General features: G+C 22.6%; 1 protein-coding gene across 2 annotated transcripts in view; it reads left to right on the forward strand.

Annotated features, from left to right (window-relative positions):
• LOC136985434 (cell adhesion molecule Dscam1-like) overlaps positions 1-20,435 on the forward strand; it is a 216,609-nt gene that overhangs the window by 91,774 nt on the left and 104,400 nt on the right. The gene's annotated exons all lie outside the window — the stretch shown is intronic.

Below are 20,435 nucleotides of genomic sequence, written 5' to 3' on the forward strand. Positions count from 1 at the left end.
TTTAGTAAAAATTTATAAAATCTTGCCTATAATAAACAGTACGTGTTATTTATATAGTGGGATTTTATGGTAACTTTATCTCATACAAAATTAAGTCTTGTTTACAGTAAAAAATAAGCAATATTCTCAAACACAAAGGAAAAATATTTAAGGAAATAAAACTAATTATTAAAAATAATAATAATAATAATAATAATAAAAGAAGAGAGAATCTAATTGTACTTTGAAATGAAAAGGAATTAAATTTAGTATCAATTTCATTATAATTTACAACAGATTTTTCATGGTTTAAATCAAATTATTCGCGAGTTTATCAATTATATACGACAAATTTAAAAAAAAGGAAAGTAGATAGAAATCTACATTTTAGAGGTAGAAATAAAAAATAGTATTTGTTCTTGGAAACGATACGTATGAAGACAAAAATATAGATATAAGATTTGATTATATATATATTTAACTATGTTGTTATACTTAATTCTCTGATTAAAATGTAAAATTGGTGTTTTTAACTATTCTAGAATAGAATATTTTACAAATATTTTATTTTAGAATGGTGAAAAACACCAATTTTACACTTTAATCGAGAATAAACTAGATCTGTATTTTGTTTACAACATTTTAAATGAAGACAGTTCAAAGAAAACACTTCGAATAAATTTATCATTATCCAATAAATAAATAAAATAACGACTATCAAACTGATATTTTAAATAATTAATTATTTTTCTTGCATTTATGATAAATTAACAGAAAGTGAAATAAGTACGAATACAAAATATTGAAAGATTGAAATAATGTTTATTATATTGTACGAATGTTTCTACAAGTATACTGAAAGAAATAATTATCTTGATAGAAATACGTTCCTTAGAAAATATGTAATAAAGAATTTTAATTCAGAATTTGAAAACTTTGAAGAATTTTTAGCATTTAACTACAAAAAATAAGTCACTATTTAGTTTAACTTTTATGTTTTGTACAGAATATCGATCCACTAACAAATAAACAATGTTAATGTTAACATGATCGATAAAAAACAGCGATTATTGGTGCCCAAGTGGTGAGACAGTAGCTATTTTCAGTCACTTTTCATATCACATTTTTTTTTAACATAAAAGACCAAATTTCCCTGAACGTTGGCTAAATGGCCTTTCGGGTCCCATACCTATTAGTGCTATTCATAATGAATATTGTTTTCCTATTCTTAATTACAATCACTACGTTGAAGTATCTGTCTCATCTATAGTTTATTTTCGATAGCGCTTAAATAGTTAAATGTTCGGCTTATTAAAAACAATAGAATTTTGACTTTAATAATCATTAAATTTTTCTTATTATGTTTAATCAGCGCAGAATAATTTTTTACTTATTTTTTAATTTTAATAGTCAGATGTAATGTTTTATAATAAACCTTTAATAATACGATCTAGAAGTCAATTCTCAATTAAACGATTCGGAAATATTGTAGAAAATTCTGTGTAATTAATATAAAATATTAATTTTTACTAAAATTCTAACTTTTTTTTAGTAAAATTAAACAAACTTGGATTAATAAAAATAGAAATAAAGAAGAAAGAATTTTCTTAAATAATTGCGATATTTAAAATAAAATCAGTGAAACATAATATTAAGGAAGTAAATCTAACAAAGATTGAAACTAGTTACACATTGCTGGTTGCAGTCATTAAAAAGCTAGTTAATTAAGATTTCAAGATTTAATGAATCAAGTGGAGACTTAATGTCTAGATAGATAATTGTGTTTGGTATTTGCTATAGGTAATCACTTATGAATTTTAATATTTAAAATAGTCATCGAAGTAAATCTATAATGTCGTTTTTTAACGTTAAAATCATGATTGTTAGCTGTATGTTTAAAAATGTTATTTATTGTTTGGATACCTTTGGAATTGTAAATAAGACTATTATTTAGTAAAAGAAAGTACTATAAGAAAATAAATGAAACAGGATCCACGTAAGAACGTAAATATAGTTAGAAATGAGTACCAAGGGAATTTCATCAAGCCTCTAACATTAAGTTTGTATGGTTGTTTTCAGTCCACCCTATAATAATATATTCTGTTAAATTGTTCCTTTTAAAGTAGTTAGGCTTCACTGAGAAATCTCTTGCGAATGTTGATCTAAATTCTATATATATTTCAAAAGTATCAGCTAATCATGCAGTGCATTGTTGATAGAATAGTTGTACAATGCAGCGATAAATTTCTATTCTCAGACATTTATCTTTTGAAAAATTTTACATTAACTTCACAAAAAACTTCTATCATCGATGGAACTTGGAAATTTTGTCATGTTTGTGAGTCGTATGATTGAGAACTGATAGATCGTTCGTATTGGTCCATTGTTTATGGGGATATTGACAATCGAGCTTGGCAGTTATAGAAGTGATTTGAACATCTGGCACGTAGAAGGAAGCGATAATATTGAGCAAAAAATATGTTGAAGTTTTTCTTAAAAAAAACTTTGTTTATAACTCTAACACTATCAAATAATCTTGCTTTTTAGAATTTAATTTCATAAATGTAACTTAATAATCTAATATTTTATTTATTAATTTTCTCGGTTTTCACAGAATAAAAACTTGCAAATATTTTGATTCTAATATTAGTTTATACGATGCACAATTGATTGCAAAATTTCTTAGTATTAATAATAATTAGTGATGTTAAATATGCCGATTAATTTACTTGCAATATTTATTTATGATTTTTATTTATCACATTCCAAATTTCTAATTCTACTCACTAATTGGAACTAGGAAATTACTGAATGCAATTATTTGTGATTGAGTATCTACAGTGTAATTGCCTTGTCAATGTTATGCATGAAGGCTGTACATTTACTTACGTGTAGCAAACGCTTGAATTTACTTCCGCTATAAGTTAGGAAAATTGCATAAACTATGAAGAATCTGTATTCTACGATCGCCTTTCAGACACCTCACTTTGTTATTCTGCCTGTCATATTAACTATCACACTTGCGGTAATTAATTGTCGATTAAGCATTAGAGAAAATTTTGAATGGCAGTTATAATTCAATATACAATAACTTTACGTTAAAATATTAATAAAAATGCGAAGCATCTCTCAAACTGAAATAAATTATGCATTCCAAAAATTTCTTTAATAATGAATTATTGTGTTTTAATGCTCTTTCCTATGCATTTTATTCAATAAAATGTGATCCATTTTTATAGAAATTATTATTATATAACATTCATTTGATATTATAATTACTTGTATACATTATAAGTTTCCATACAGTTATAAATATTTTAAAAATAATTAACACAATATATTGCATATGTTTTAAAACAAGCTTAATATAAATAACAATATTTTCGTTGTATTGTTGTGTGTAGAGATAAAAGATAAATTTCATTATAAAAAACGAGAAATATTTTATCTTTATATTTAAACAAAAGTAAGGTATATATCTGCATTATAACTCTTGAAAAATTTACGTATTATCATCAGCCTTGGTTTAATCCACGTAAAATGATAGAAAGAAAATAATCATTGAAAAAGAAGAATTGATTACACATACTAACACGATGTTTATTTGAAAGCTTAACGTCAGATCCACCGGAATTCGTTGTTATCTTGTTCCTTAATATGGCAGACAGTCAATCTCCGGATATCGCTTGGGATCCACTCGCATCCTGCTGTTAGGATTAACATCTGTCATCCCCTGTGCAAAATGAATTTTGTTGGTCAGATTCATCTCTCGAATGTTTACAGCTCATCATATATTGCCCAAAGCATTTGATGGAAAGTCGTTATGACAACATTTCCTATTAATGTTTTCTTATCGGCCGCAAACCACACATTGTTTGCATGAATGGTTCATTAAATGTTGACAAATGCTGCATTTGTTGCTTATATTCGACGCTTTCTTTTCTATTCCAAAGAAAATATCAATTTATTTGTCGTTAGCAACTTACATAATTTATAGACAAATAGTTTTTGCTAGCGACAAAGAAAAATTTATTAACATTTATACTGAATAGAGTAAAAAAAAATTGATTCAATTTAAGCATTCAATTGTAAATTAATATAAACATTTGGTTCTATTATATATACTCATTTAAATTTTAATGTGTTTGATATCATTGTGCTAATAATTATTTTGCTTAAAACACGAAGAACATACATATTGAAAAATACTATATTATCATGTAAAATTATTATAATTGAGTTGCTGAGAGTCACCATTTTTATGGAAATTTTATAAATTTTAATATTATTAGAAAACATGTAAAAATTATTATTTAAATATAATTTTCTCTTAATAATTTTACAGAAAGTTATTATTATTAATATTGTTATTGCTTTAATTTTATCTAACAGAAGTCAAAATTAATTCTTCAAATAATTACGACTGAAAAGAAGAAGAAATTAAAGAAAATTTATTGTAGAGAAATTGTAAAGTTGTAATTTATTTTTCATTGATTTTTTGGAAAATTAATAACTGAGAAGTTTGGAAAACATTTCATTTTAAAAATGAATTTATGAATTTATTATATTGAAAGTTTGCCTTTATGTTTTCATGTAAAAATGCTATTTTTAAAAGATGTATTACATTTATAAACAAAATTAAGAGTAAAACCGAGTGTTTTGACAATAAATCAATGCTTTACAAATAGTTTCAAGATTATAATGATTGACGATAAAGATAATTTAAAGACGTACTTCGGATGACAACTTTTATCGACAAAATGATTTATTTAAGGAAAAATTTATCTTTCTTAAAGTTTCACGTCGAAAGATGAAATTACATGACAATGTTGAATAATATCGTAATTCAAATACGCATAACGCATTGAAACTTTACTACAGACAAAAAGTGTAACTTAATCTCATATACTTTATTATATCTTTACATTCTACACTATTCGATGCATTGTAGTTTGATTCTCTTCTTAGCAATTTCATTTTTAAAATAAAATATACCTTGCTAAATATAATTCTACTTTATAATTCTATAAATAAAATAAATAATTTATAATATTAAATTCAAAATATTTAAAAAGAAAGTAAATTACTATTTTATAATTTTGCTTACGTGAAATATTTTTTAAAAACTTTATTTTGAAACTTTAAATTTCTTTTTCATTTTTTAAATAAAAATTTGATAAATATTTTTATAAATATTTATTTAAATATTCTGTTTATATTCATAAACTTTATATAAATGAATTTATTTAATATTAAAGTTTAGAATTTAAATAAACTTTGTATATTTTATTATATCTTAACATTCTGTAATATTGATAAGAAGTATAATCAAAGTACAATTCAACATTTTATTTTATTTTAGAATAGATTTTACTTTAAAAAATTAATATTATTTTACTACTAGTCGTAGTAGTAAGTAAAGTTTATTGTAATAGGGTATACCTGTTACAAGGGGGAGAATCAGTTGATACTAACATACTAGTTGATTTTGTTATTTAATAATTATAAAATATTGACATCTTATAATAATATCTAATTTGTTCAACATTGATATACATTTGCAATACTGCAAACATATGTATTTGATATATTATATCATATTACATAACTACAAAAAAATTTTTAAATTATGCAAATTATCATCAAATTGTAATTTTTTCCACATACAAAATGCTTAGTTAGTATTTCATTGTTGATCTTGTTCGTCGCACGGAGGTTATATCTATTTCGTAAAACTAGTGTTCGCTATAAAACGACACTTATAATTTTTGGGGGATAAAAACCCCTACATCTAGGATAGCACCAACTGCAAGGTAATTATTATTATTATTGAATTATCTTCTTATTATTAAATCTTAGCCAGGTGGAGAAATTTAATGGTAAAAAATTCTGAAACATATATCAGTTGCTATATAAGGTTCTGAAATTATATTATACCACACAAGATTTTGACAGATTAGAACAATCTTAAGATAGGCAGAATTCAGGAAAAATATATCAATTATGTACTTGATATAATGACTTCGGTGGAATAGTTGATATTTTTTCGATCCCATAACTTAGAAAAAACTTTAATAATGATTATCATAAGGAATAAGTGTAGGCCAAATCTGTTTCAATTTTTTTATTACCATAGTTCTAGCATTTAAACATTCAAACTAACTATTATTTCTTCTATCTAGCCATAATCAGAACTATGACGACGATCAATTCCTTCTCGAAAAATCATTCAATTGGACTACTTTATCTAGATTAATATCATATGTATATTTTATGTTGTCTTTAATATAATAATCATCTTTTATAATAATTCTATTCCCATTGTGTTTTTCTTCTTTAATTATTGCCAATAATATTTTTCTTCTCATTCTGGATCTCATGCATAAATCCGAACTATCTATTATCTTTTCCTTCACTTTATTATTGAAGTCGCCTTTCTTTTTCCAGAATTCTTTAATAATCAGATTCCTATCATATACAGACCCCAATAATATTTTCACTATGGGTTTGATTTCACTGTTGGTTAATCTAACCACTCCTTCTATGTGACTATTAATTATTCCCAAGTCCTTTTTTATAAACTGATTAATTTCTTTTACATGATCAGTCGAGTTGAACGGAAAGTTTATAACTATAATGTTATTATTATTTCTCACGTTAGCTAGCTGGTCTATTTCAAATTCTAACATACCTTTCAATTGGCAATTATTATTAGATATTTCCTCTAATTCTTCTACTTTTTGGGATAATTTTGACAATTCTCCATTCAAATATTTATTTTCTTCTTTCAAAGTAATGACTTCTGCTCTAATTCCTTGTAGTTCCGTATGAAGAAGAGAGAACTTATCTTGAATTAGCTCGTATATTGCTTTCAATGTAAATTGTGACTCTTCCTGAACTTGTGGCCCTAAATCTCTTGAAGTTTCGAAGTAATCGTAAATTTTCGTAGCTCTCGAAGTCCCAGAACTATTTTTATTAAAAACATCCTCTAATTGATAATAATCTTCACTAGTTGTATCGCTCAATTGCCTTTCTTTTTCTTTAAGCTTATTCTTGCAAGGTCTGCCTCGTCCTCTTCTTTGCATATCTTCTTGACGTATTTGTTGTGGAGATCGAGGGAAAGGGCCTGGATTGGACTCAATCCCAGCAATTATTAATAAACACAATGAAAACCAAGGAAAGTCTATTCACAAATAACCACTTCTTTAAAATTGTCATATTTTGGCTTCTTATGGGTTTTCAATTCACTCAAAACAGAATTATCAAGCTTTACTAAAAGTTCACCCGTACCTCCAGCGGCTAGTACACTCCCCAATATTATTTTACTACTTTAGTTTATTATTCTATAAATAAAGAAATAAAGTAAACATCTCCAAACGAAAAAGTAATATTTAATAAAAATATTAATTTCAAAGCATTCCAGAAATTTTTAATTAAAATATAAATAAAGAAAGCAGATTACTATTTTATAATTTTTTTAATAAATATTTTTGGAAAACTTTATTATGAATTTTAAATTGTTTTTAATTTAGTAAATAAAAATTTGTTTCATATTTTTTGTTCAAGTATTTGTTTGTTTCCATAAATTTTATAAATATTACAATATTTTTAATTAAAACAAAAAGTTTTATTCATTTAATTTTAAATTATAAAACTATATTTAATGATTCAGCTCATAAAAAACGAATTCTTCGATTTAGAAATCGTAAAACAATTATTTTTAAAAATTAAACGGTATTTTATTACACACTCAAAATTTAAAACAACAAAACAAAATCAATTAATTATAATAATTATTTAATGAAATTTATAAGAAATTGTTACTGATTATTTGTCTTATGAAAATAAATTTAATTACAACGTTATCAAACTCGCTTTAATTTAGTTACGGTTTTAAAATTAAATATTGAATAAACGGTTTGTTCTATGGTAATTAAATGTGGAGTATAAATTAAACTAGTTTATTTTTCACTAATTTTATTCTATAACTACAATTCGTTTAAATTAGATACTAAATAAAACTTTTAATTATAGTTTTCTTAATATAAAATTAAATGTTGTATAGGAATAATATATAAATTAGGTTTTTATTTAATAAAATTTTGTAATTACATATAACCAATTTTAATTAGAATTTTGATTAAAGGCTATAGATATCATTACAATTCTATCAAAAATTAATCTAAATTTAAATGAACATAAGTCATCTTTATACAAGAAATTAGCTTATTTTTTTCAATTTTATAAACATAATTTTATTAGTTCAGTTATATAAAAACTTATAATATTAAAAATGACATTTATTCGTATATAGACATTTTCTAAGTAATACTTAAATATTAATTTTTATATTACTTACATTCATATTCCATGATTTATATATAAAAAATGCTTTTAGCAATTTCATACAAGTTTCAGTATTCTTCTGGTCTAAAAGAAGTACAGAAATATAACACATGATCTTTCATGTGTTATAAGAAAGGGAAGAAATAGACATATTGCACATGGTGAGTGAATCTGGAAAGGAAAAAGTGTCTCTAGGGAAGTTTTCAACCTAAGTGAACTCCACTCCGTTACAGAGTTGAATTCTCTGGATAAAAAAATCCTAAATCTTGACTTGAAATATGATAATGGATTATTTTCGAATTTTATAACACATCACATTATATCTTAGTAATGTTTCTAATTGTTCTACTTAACTTTTTTGACATTAAATAGTGCAATTAAAAATATTATACAATAGAAAATAATGTGTATCTATTTTAAAAAATCACATAGATAAATTAAAATTATGATTAATGACAAAAATAAATAAATTTAATAAAATATTAATATATATATATAATTACTGTATTAAAATCAACGAAAATTTTATATTAAATTGAGAAAATAATTTTAAATAAAATTTTTCGTGATCACAATACTGTATATTAATAAAATTTATTTAATTTTTTATCTTGATTGCATGAATTTACATCAAATTTTATAAACTGATGTATAAAAATGAAAGAACTGAAAATTCTCGAATTTTATTTTATTTTTATAAAAAATATAAAAAATATAAATTAAATATTTTCTTTATTAAATTAATTAAATTACTTTTGTGTATAATTTGGAATCTTGCTGCCGGATATATTAAATTTTTTTCTCTAAAATAAATATGAAATATATTAAAAGTTAAAAAACTGAAAATGTTTATATTTTACAAATTAAAGTTTTGTTTAATATTATACTATTAAACATGCCATAAATGCATACCCATCAAAAACTCAATAATCTTTATCATATATAGACATTTTTAATAATAAATATAATAAACTACTGAACATATTCTTGCTACTTTTATTTTCCTGCTATCTATTCTTTGTATCTTTTCATTTATGATTCTGTGTATTCATGTTTAATACAAAAATTTGTTGTATGTATAAATCTTACATTACATGTCAATTAATGATATATATTAAGATAAATTTGCAAGAATGTATATGTTAATAATGTATATATGATTAACTTAAACCTAACATCTTATATTATTTTCCACGGATTATTATGAGTATTATTTAAAATTAATGTCACTTTTCCTTTTCCCACTATATATAATCCTATTCGAAGTAAATTAATAAAAATATATGTATCATAATATATTTTAATTAATTTATTTATGATAAATATTATCGCATTCTTCTAGAATAAAGACGTCCTTAATATGTTACTTTATATTTAAGAATTACTATAAGGCATATTTTTTATCTGTATGAATTTAAGAAATTTTTAATAGGCCCAGATGAAATTACAAACTATAGCAAAGATGTATAATTAATTTATAATAAAAAAATATAATATTTATAATTTTTATCTTTTGTTATAACGAAATAAGAGAGAGTTATCAGTTCTTTAATTCTTACATTGATGTTTCAATACTTTTTTGACTTAACCGATCTGCATGCTCCAAAGAACATAATGACTCCAGCCACTAAGAGTAATTTTCTTTTGACCGGTGGAGAATTCGCATGAGTAAAATAATCATTCATCTTTCAATTTTTCTTTTTTTTTATTTTGAAGCTTCATTTTTTTATACATAAGAGAAAAGATGAAATCTCATGAATTCTATGTCTCGTAGGATTGGTTTCTAGAACAAGAATTATTGTTGTTTCCTTTCTGATATTAGAAATGCGATGAATTCTCCGAGGAGTTACGCAGTCATGTTTAGAAAAACATAAATTGGAATGAAGTTTGTTTTCCTGTCAAATTTTGTTATTAAAATTATTAAAATTTTATTTTAATAAGTTAAATGGATTTAAAAAACGCATTAAACTTTATTATTATTATTATTATTTTGAAAGCATGTATTATTTTAATATAACAAAATAATTAGTTTTGAACTTTTTTAAAACTAATTAAAAAATATTTATATTTTGTCAAAAATCAAATCGTTTTTATTGTATTAGAGAATTTTAAAATATATTTATCTATTATTTTTTCTCTCGTAATTTAATGAGAAATAAAAGCAGATATTTCAATAAATTAAATTTTAAATTGTTTTGCTATATTCAAATATAAAACAGTGAAATAAATGTGGCAATATATGTTATTTTATTACAAATGATTAATAATTATTTCGATTATATAATATATAATGAAATAATATATATATATATATATATTGTCAATTGAAACTCTGATTAAATTTATATAAGTTATAATTGCATTTTTGATCGATTTGATTCATAAATTTTAGTATAAAAAATTGTATTTCGATATGACGAAGAAAAGAAACAAAATCAAGAAAAAAAAAATGAATGATTTTGTACTCTTTATTTAGAAAATGCAATTGAAGACATGATTGAAAGTATGATATACAAGATATGAATTCGAGTAGAATAGTAACAATAAAATACGAACAAAAAATAAAAAAAAATACTACAATTTATTGTAAAAAATATATTTATTACATTCTACATGTTAAGTAATCAAAAATATAATGTTATTATTTATATGGATAACTTTGATTTGATATATTATTTTTTTTTAATTTAATAAATAACTATATATTTGTAATTTTTTAAATAATATTTTATTTAGTTAAGAAAAACTGCATATCTTTTTTATGTAATTCCATTGGAATTTACACGATATCCATAAATTCAATCAATTAGAAGTTGTGTTTTCGTATAAGTTATTTTACTTAATTCTGTATGGCATATGATGGCCACCTCCTACAACAAAACAATAATGTAAAATTCCAATAAAATAGTATTGAGACGGGACGAAGTTATAACAAATTAATATATATATATTTTATTACAACTAATTCAAGAAAAAATAACATTTCCTAAACAGAAAACAATAATAATGTGTTAGTACATTTTTAATCTGTTTTATAAGCTACACATATTAAATCATTATTGGTTACATGGTTTTAATCCTTGTTTCTTATTAGATATACAACAATAATTTAAACTTTATTTTTTTTATTAAACATTATCTCATAAATTTTAAAGTCGTAAATTATCTTGAGAAAAAATAATTTATCATCATAAAAGTTATTGTTTGAAAATAATTTAATATATAAACCATTAATCAAGAGTTGAAACTTTTGTTTAATTAGCACTTACTAAAATATAATTTTAAGATAAGCTATGTGAGTAACATACTATAGCTTAAGAGAAAATGTGAAAAAATTATAGCGATTGCTTCATTACTTGATTAGTTATGTGATATGTATGAAATTAAATAATGTGAAGTAATTATTTCCAGAGTGTATAATTACTCATTTGAAAGCTGAAATGATAATAAATTTATAGGAATTAGTAAAAGTTATTGATTATACATTTTTAATATCATATTTTATTATAGAATTAACTTAATGTTAAATTTCTAACTTTAAAACATTGTATTATATTCTAAATTTAAATATTATATACTTAATTAAATAAATTATGTAATTTTATTTTTAAAAATTGATATATAAGATGTAAGAGAGCATGAAGACAAATAAGTTTTATTTAAGGAAAACTTTCGGCAGAAACATTATTAAAAAAGTATAGGAATCTTTAAAAGATGACATGTATTCGTTTCATTGATTGATTGGAGATAGGTAACAAATGACAAGCGTGAATGGCAAAGATGCGGATTGTATTGTGATTAGTCAAGGAAGAAGACATAATAGCATGGACAGCCATTATTTGTTTCTTGGTATCAATTAATCATCAAAACGAATGTCCTGTACATCGTTTTGTAAAGAGTTTGATCTTCTTTACGAATACCACAACCAAAAATTCTTCTAGAAAGTTATTACACATTTATTACATTTATATAATCGTCAAAGAATGATACAGAGTTCCGTTATGTTTGATATTTACATTTACATTTCCAAAATAATATAAAATAAATAGCAAAGTTTATATACATGTTTTTTTCTTGTTAAAAACACATTTAAGAACGAAAAATATATAATTTCATTATACAAAATAGATATTTCTCATATTATATAAAATACACAATTTTGCATAAAATACTTTAGAAAACAAGAAAAATAATTTTATGTAAGTTTTACTTTCATTTTTTAAATAAATTTTAAAACCATTTGCTAGCTATTATTCGATGAATAAACTGATAAATATTGCTTATTTTCTCATTTCATTAAGTAACATTTTAGAAACCAACTGATTCAAAATAGCATAAATCAATTCTGGGTGAATAGAAATTAAAACTTTCTGTTAACTTCATGTAAATATACTATTTATGTAATAAAGTTTATAAGCTATCTATTAATATAATTTTACTTTAATTTTTTACTTAAATAAATGATCGGATGGATTAAAGTGACTGACTTCTTGATCAATCGGTATTTAGTTGTAACTTGATGAAATAGAAAATTTATGGCAAATACTAAAAAGTATTTTTACATAAACAACCAAATTATGTTTAAATTCAGTTAAATTTTTTATCAGTATAAAAAACGAGGCATTTTTTAAATTTTTCCTCTTGCGATGAGCAATTTTTATTTATTTAATATTGCAAGAAATATTTTTTATTATAGTAGCTGTTAAATAAATATAAACCTGTTATTCATATTTATTTGCTTATTCGTATGAATTTAAATGTTACAAATTTATATCAATAAAGAACTTTAAAAAAAATCGTATTTCGATTCAAAACTCCGATTTTTCTAAAATAACTTTTTTAAAAATTGCTAAGTTATATTCATAATTAGAAGATTTTGATAAATAAATAATATATTTATTTATTTATAAGATATTTACGTATATATATATATATATATATACTTTAATGCTGATGTTGATCTGTGAGTGATATTTTTAATCTTATTTCTGATAAAATGTCAATTGAACTAGTTATTAATTATTTTCTGAAAATTATAATCTAAAAATGTTTTATATTTTTATATGTAAATCTTATTAATTATTATGCCAGAAATATTATTTTTTAATCAATATTATTAAGTATACGCTAATACCGGTATATATTATTATTTATAATATTTTTTCGGTAGAATATATTTAAAAGTTTTACTTAACAATAAGTTTTCAGAAATATGATACTATAAAACAAAAATTTTAATTACAATTACAGTATTTAATACAGGTAATTACAGGTATTAAATAGTGTGTAAAATTCGCATTATAAAATGAATTTATATCTGAAATATTTTAAGCAAGTGTATTAAATATTGTTCTAAAAATGTTTATCTAATATTCTTTAATAAATAACCTATTTAATTGCGTAAAAATTATATTTTAGAATATCATACTATATAATTTTAAAGTAAATTCTTTAATGATAGATTTTGTAATGTATTTATCAACATTTCATTGTAATTTGCGTGTATGTAATATATATGTGTGTATTAATTTATTTACGCTAATTGTGTGGCAGAATAACATGGCAGCATGTGAGCAAGATTATGTATATTAGCACAAGTAAATTATTCTGAAATAATATTGTATTTCACACATATAGATTATTTTCTATAATATCGTAAATATTTTTAAAGAAAATTATTTTTCTTACCTTGTGAATGCTCATTGTGTTTTTTTAAATACTAGATTTTATGAATAAATTGTATTTTATTAATATAATTTTTTATATATACTAGATCATATTACTGCATTTTTTTATATAATGGATTTTATGCCGTGGTTATACCTTGTAAACTTCTTTTGCTGTTTATATCGGGATGTTATTTATTGTTATTTTCGGAGAAGGCTACCATTGCGTTATGAGATTTCCAAACATTTTTTTTTGTAATAAATAAATAATAAATAAATGCTTAGAATACATATAAATGAACATTATTATTTGAACAACTTTGTGATAGCTGATTTGGTTACTTGGATTATTTTTGTTCGTTAATCTGAGTAAATAATTCAAACGGCAGAATAATGTGTCAAATCATCTCTGTTTGTATGGTAATATCTGAAAGTTTCATCAACTGATGCGATGTTTCTTGTAATTATATTTTCCAAGAATTATTCTTGTTTTGCAGATATGAATCGAAAATAAACCTGTCACGATGAACTTTTTTAAATCTTAGTCATTTAGTCATTTCAAATTGTGATAGCGCTTTCATAATATAGTATTATTCATTCCACATTTTAAACTATAAATAGAATTAATGTATCATGTAAGCTTTAGCTTTTCTTAATAAAAGAATTTCCAAATACTTATATGCTTTCAAAAAACATATATTTTTAAAAGATTATTTAAAATAAAAAAAATATATATATAGACCTTAGGGTCATGTTTGCTTTATTTATTAGTAAAATGTCAATTTTAGAGAAAAAAATTAAAAACAATGTCATAATATCAATATTTATATAGAATTTCTTGATTTATTTAAATGTAAATTAAGGAATTTAAAGAATATTTTAGGACTTATTAGTAAAAATTCTTTCATAAATTAGAAAGGAAAATTTTTAAAATGTTGTCCTTATTACCAAAGAATAAGAGTAACAAACTACATAAATCATCGTAGTCAAAGATATTTTTAATTTTTATGTTCTAGTATTAATTTATTAGAATAGTTTTCGATAAATTTATTCTTTATTGAAAATCTTTTTAAAAAATCTTAATATTGTTTCTCGATGCAGCCAAAAAATTAGGTTATTTAATATTTTTATTATTCCCAGAAAAGTAAAAACTTATAATAATGCATTATTTATTGCAATAAAAAAGAAAATAAAAGTTTTAAAGAACTTTTTAAAATTTTAATTAAAAAGTTTTAAAAATTTAAAATGATTTAATAAAGATATTTATATATTTTAAATAAATTATTTACTAAATATATTTTATTATATTCTAGTCATACTTACATTCTACAAATCAGAGTTTAACAATTTTTTTTTTTTGTTGACCTCTTTTCAAAATTATATTTAATTCAACAAACCCCTCTCTATATGATACAAAATAAGAATAAATTACAAACAGGATAAAGTAAAAAAATCGAATATTAATGATAATAATTTTTTATTAAACAGAATCAAAATTCAAAACTGTGTTTTTACTTTAAAGTTTTATCGGTGATTTTTATGCATTATTATTTATTGAACAAATTTATTTCTATTATATTTAAAAATATAATCAAAATAAATTTGTTCGCCTATCCCCAAACGACCCCTAAGTAATTTATCAACCCCTTCAGATATATCGATTGACCCTTCGGGAGTGGCAAGCGATCAGGTTGATAATCCCTGATGTGTATTGTTTATTATGATCAAAAAATAAATATTATCAAATGTTTGTCTGTAAAAATTATTTTTTTCAGTGTGGATTAGTAAGAGAAAATATTTATTTTCAAAATTAATTCGTAGTTATTGAATGGATGCAATAAAGTAACCCAACAATGAGATTTACTGTAGTAAATATAATCAAAGTTGTAGTAGATCTTTTGATGAAATTCTTTCTGGAATGTTTTTAATGTTTAATATTTCTAATTTCCTTTCTTTCGGTTTAGTTTTATTTATATTTAGTAATAAATCAAAATTGAATTGGTTGTCGTCTCATCTCCATTATCGATTTCTAAAATCTCATTTAAAACGTTAACATTTTTGCTTCATTGACAAATAATTTCTACTTTTATTTCCTAAATATGAACAAGTAAACGTCTTTTTTTGATATAAAATAAGGATATTTACAACAGCAGAAATCTTATTAACTTTATTTTTGAAATAATAAAAAAAAATAAATGAATTATCATTTATTCGACTTTATACACTGATTTTAAACATAAAAAAGTAATTTTTTTTAAATATTCAAAATAAATATATTAGTTAAATATAATAGATTTTATTAAATCAATAAAATAACTTTATAGATTAAATCACACTCGTATAATTCACTTTAATGCTATTTAAATAAGCAGCAAGTTTGCTGTGAATATAGTCTTAAAACATAGTTTTTATCCAATTTAAAATACTACATTTAGTCATCTGTTTGCTTGAAACTTTTCTGTAAATGTATAGAACTTTGTTTTCTTCAACGTTTCTTTCAAAAATAACCCGAGAAAAATCAGCAACAAGATCATACACCTACAATTTTTTTAAACTATTATTAATATAAATAAAAATTGATAATGAAAATACACTTTAATTTTATTACTATTTTTTAAATTTATGAATATGCTTAAAAATAAACTAAAATTATAATTTTTTGAAAATTTTTAATGAAGATCGTAGGAACATTTTGTAGGAAAAAAAATTGTGTAGTTTAAATTAATTACGTGTTATTTGAGAAACATATTGCTTATATCAGTACTAAATCTTTATTACAGACCAAATCGTCTATATTGAGAGATGTATAAAGCATGCATTATAGAAAGAAAATGAGTACCTAAAAGTCTAGTAACTGCACGTGTCTTCGATTAAGATCTAAGACGAGCAACTGTTGTAGAGAGGAGACATAGACCATACTTGTAGTATCACAGATTAGGATTTTGATATTGCACAGCTCGTTTCAAAATGTTTTTTTCTCACTTAAGAATTACTCATCAGCTTCACTACTCTTTTTACTGACATAATACAGCAATTCCTTGTTAATTCTCATATACTCAGAGTACTAATTTTTACCAATAATGAGATAGTTTGTCGATGAATCTTACATTTTACTTTATGATTTATCAATATTTCACAATGATACCGTTACAATAAGATGAAAACTTCACGTATATTACAGTATTTAATTCTATTGATGAAAACATTTTTTTAGAAAAATTTGTATTTTTATTTAATTCAGTTTAATATTATTAAAGATTTATTCAATTTTAATACACAATATTATTTATTTTTAATATATTTCTCTAATGAATTTCACAATCTTATTGTGTATTTATGCGTTTAAATTCTTCATAGCTAAAATAGTTGATTATAAGTTTTGTATAGAAAAATATTTTTCAGGATTAATGTTTATCTTGTGATATATACCTATATAAAACGTAGTGACTTTTGAAGTATCTGTTGTCTCGTCAAATATTTATAACATTGTATTTCTCATTAATAAGTTACTGTGTATTTCAGAAACATTCAATTGATAGAATCGTGTTTCCACATGAATGATGCTCAGGAAGAATTATTTATGTTTTTCTTCGCCATTTTGTAACAGATATGCTATAGATAAGCAAAGTAATGTGTATTTATATCGCAATAAATTCAAGAATATCGCTTTTTTACTATAAAAAACTTAATATTGTAAATAAATAAATAATATATATATACGCATATAATTTATTTTTCTGAAAACATTTTGAAATATTTTTAACTACATCTGTTGTAAATTAGCTTTATCAAGCACAGATAACACTACTTTAAAAATTAATTATAGCAGAAAATATTTTTAATGAATTTTAATATTAAAATTATATAAATATCATTTTAGCATTTATCAAAAACATTTGCTGCGTATTGTTACTTTCCCGGTTGTTACAGAGTGAAAGTATGGCAATCGGTACAAAAAAATGCCTCCCAGATTTTTATATTTTTGGACTCGGGGGACATTGAAACGTCGAGAAATATAAAAGTTCGGGGTTTTTTCTATATGTATGGACGTTAGTGTGCGTATGAAGGCATGATTTTGTTCACCCACTTTGAAGTTTAATAACCCCTGTGCCTTTTATCGAAAATTTGTGAAATTTTGCAGGGGAGTTTGTATGTCAGAGGGACTGCTATTAAATTTTTATGGTTAAAGGTCAACAGGGTGGGAGGTAGAAGGGAGTCATGTGTCCTATTTCGAGTAGGGTCAGACTTAAGATTTTAATGAAGGTTTTATACATTGTTAGCATTTACAGTTTTCTTTAAATGAAACTTATCTCTACTCCCAAAATTAAGGGTTTTTTTTTAGTATTTTATAATAATTAATAATATAAAGAGATTTTTAAAATAAAATCTTTTAACAGATGGCATCACACACAATTTTAACTTCTTTGCCTGGAAAGTTATGTGACTCATTGCTGGATTTTATATATATTAGAGTTTCAAAAGAAAAGTTTTGCTTTATATCTCTTGAACAAATAAAACGAAGTTATAATGTTGTATAATTATACAACATTCTCAATTAATTAATTAAATTACATACAACAATATATGAAAAAGTACGTTTCATATTTATGTAATTTAATTAAAATTAATATAGTTTTATTTTGACATATTTTTTCTTAGACAAATCCTTACTTATTAAAGTTTGCATTATTTTCGTAATAACGGTTCTTGTTCAAAACTTCTTTGAAAGATACGAGTTAAATTTTAATCATCAGCCACATATCTAATGTTTTATACATCATAATCATCTTCACTATGACAAGATTCTATCATAACATATATTTTTGAATTTCTTATTTAATAATTTACTCGCAAGTTTTATTAATTATTTATAACTTTGTCTGCTTCATCATTTCTTTCCATTAGAACACGAATTATTGTTAATTATAAATAATTTATAATTAATTCGTTTGTTATATATCATCATTTGCATTAATAATGCGAAATTGAATAAAGTTTTATATCAGTTCTATATTATTAATAATTTAATATGGAAAATTTATCACAGAAATTAATGAGAATTATAAACAGATTAGACAAATATATTAAATTTATTTAGCTATATATGTATACATAGCAATGTAAATCCTGTAACTAGATTGCATACCACATATTATTGATGTACAGTACCTTACATCAATACCTTAACATGAAAAATACATCTAGCTGGATCAGTAAGATATAAATATTGCATAAACAAACAACATAAAAAATACTTAATAGAGGAAACAAATCATATAAGAAGAATATAATCTAACATTACTTTTTGTTTTTATAAATGTACTAGTGAGAATCATTAGAAAACATTGAGTGAAATTTTTTATTTTGATAATTTCGATTAGTCGATGTCGTCAGCTTCCGGAACAGAATCCATTTAGAGATGATGATTCATTCTCTAATTGTCTTGGAAAGTAAGAACCATTAGTAATGTTCAGATACAGAAAATTACTCTCAATCAATCTGCAAAATTATCATTAAATCTCAGCAACAATTAGAATGGAGAACCTTTGAAGTTTGTAGAAGATTATTGCAATATTTTAGGAATTTTTTTAAAATAAAATGGAAATGGAATTATACTGAGTTACTTGAATTCGATGTAAGAAGCGTGTAAGTCTTTTCATAACTAATACGTATTAATGTAATAATAATTAATAATTCTTGTATAATTGATTCAATTAAATTATCATATAAATTATTTATTAAATATTTAATATTAAGTTGCAAGAAAGGTTTAACAAACCTTTATTAATTACATTAAGATAGATTATTCTCAAATTTAGTAATGAAAATTCATTAAACTTTTATACAATTTGTATTTTAATCACGTTAAAATAAAGATTAATTTATGAAATTTTCGAAATAAAATATTTGCTAATATATATAATTTACATTTTCAATATTAAATTTAATTGTAGTTAAAATAATTTTTACTTTCCTGCACAGAAATGCTTTTAATAATTTTATGTCTTTAATATCAATTTACAACTACTAATTCCAGTAAGAACTGATACACGTCATTACAACAATTTATCAAGGGCCTAAATTTAATTTTATAAATATTAAAATCTATTTAAATTTAAAGTTTTATTAATTTCGTTATTATTTTATAACTTTTTCAATAATAAATTCAATATTAATATATATTTTTCCAACTTTAATCGGACGTTTCCAATAGTGATTTTTATGATAAGTTAGCAATATAGCAATATGATTTCTTTTGTAAACACCGCTGGTAATACAAGTTTTGACATATATTTACATTATTTTTCGAATACAGCTTTTCTAGACTATTGTAAAACATAAATCTTAATAAAACTGTTTTTTTCTTTTTGTATCAAAGAAAGTACAAGAAAGAGGCTAAACTATACAAGACTTCTATAAGAAGTTCGTTCTTGATAAACAAGG

The sequence above is a fragment of the Centruroides vittatus genome, unplaced genomic scaffold, assembly GCF_030686945.1.
Source record: "Centruroides vittatus isolate TY-2023 unplaced genomic scaffold, ASM3068694v2 contig_970, whole genome shotgun sequence".
NCBI classification, from domain to species: domain Eukaryota; kingdom Metazoa; phylum Arthropoda; class Arachnida; order Scorpiones; family Buthidae; genus Centruroides; species Centruroides vittatus.